The sequence below is a fragment of the Chrysochloris asiatica genome, unplaced genomic scaffold, assembly GCF_000296735.1.
Source record: "Chrysochloris asiatica unplaced genomic scaffold, ChrAsi1.0 scaffold00021, whole genome shotgun sequence".
Lineage (NCBI taxonomy): Eukaryota > Metazoa > Chordata > Mammalia > Afrosoricida > Chrysochloridae > Chrysochloris > Chrysochloris asiatica.
The window spans coordinates 6,082,826-6,084,296 of record NW_006408539.1 but is presented as its reverse complement, the minus strand read 5'-3'; positions in this window follow the sequence as shown (position 1 = coordinate 6,084,296).

Genomic DNA, 1,471 nt, shown 5'->3' with positions numbered 1-1,471 from the left:
GAGTTCTGGTGTGGCTCTGTGGGTTAATGTGCTGAACTTGAACCATGAGGTCACTGGTTCAAGCTCACCAGACACTCCTTGGAAACCCTATACAGGGTTGCTATGAGTTAGAACAGACTTGACGGCACTTAACGACAATAATTGAGTCATGTGTTGGAATTTACTCAATGGTAACAGGATTGGTTTTTAGTTTTATTGTCATACTCAATCTGTCCGTTATATGACAGATCACTTAAAACAGGCCTCATGACTTTTGATTAACCTCTCTTATTTAAAATTAAAGTTTTTATTTTGAGAAAATTGTAGATTTAGATGTTATTATATGAAACAACATAGAGGAATTCAATGCGTTCTTTCCCCACTTTCTCCCAGTGGTGATATCCAAGGACAGATTACCAGTAAGCAAAGTAAGCATGTACTTAGATCATCAGTTGTCCAAAGCAAAGACTTATTCCAAGCAGACAAGACAAAAGGAAAAGTGAATACTGCAGTGAACTGGAACTGGCTGGGCGCTAAATGAAATTGATTCCAGCTCCCGTGCAGCAGAATGTTCCAGATGGAAATAAAGTTCATGCAAGGACAGAAGGGTGCGTATGTACAAATGTTTAAGCTATGAAGCCTCTACCACTTCAACACCTTCGCTGACATCTGACTTTTACAGTCCCCTCCAGCGTAACTGCTGGAGTCCTGGTGTGGTGTTGTGGGTTAATGCGCCAGACTGCAAAGCTGTCTGAACTGCAAGGTCGGCGGTTCAAGCTCACCAGCTGCTCCTCAAAAATCCTACACAGAGTCGCTATGGGTCAGAATCAACTCGACGGCACTTAACAACAACAAGCGGCATAACTGAAGCTCTTGCTCTTGGTAGGTGTTTTAGGAGTATACTGTTTCTTTCTAATTAACAAGAGGTGGGAGTGGATTGTCAAGTGTGCCTCTTGAGTGGTTACTGGGTAGGAACAGATCCTATTACTAGATAGTAGATCCAGGGACACTAGTTAGGAATATCCATGATGCTCTTTGCCGTAACAGACACACAAGGGTATGTTCTTGTGCACATCCTTGTAAACTACCAATGGGAACTCCAGTCCCAGGTGATGTGCAAAAATCAGGGAACTCATGAGTTGACCAATACAATGAATTCAATCATTACTTTTTTAACTGCATAGCATTTACATACAGAATGTACAATTATAGCATTTATTATGAAACAAGCATCAAAATTGAAGAATGACTGTTTAGAGCAAAATTGTTGAAAGCTGTGGGAGACCAACAGAATTTTGCATTGATTGTTGGGAACAATTAAGCTCACTGACTTATTTTCTTTGTTGTAGAATATTCTTTTTATAGAAAAATACAGTAAGAATCTTAGTACTCTGTATCCTCCAAAATATTTAGAATGTAGTTCATCTCATACCACTAAAATGACGTATCCCATTCTTGTGTTCAATCACTAACATAATTGTTGTTAAGTGCT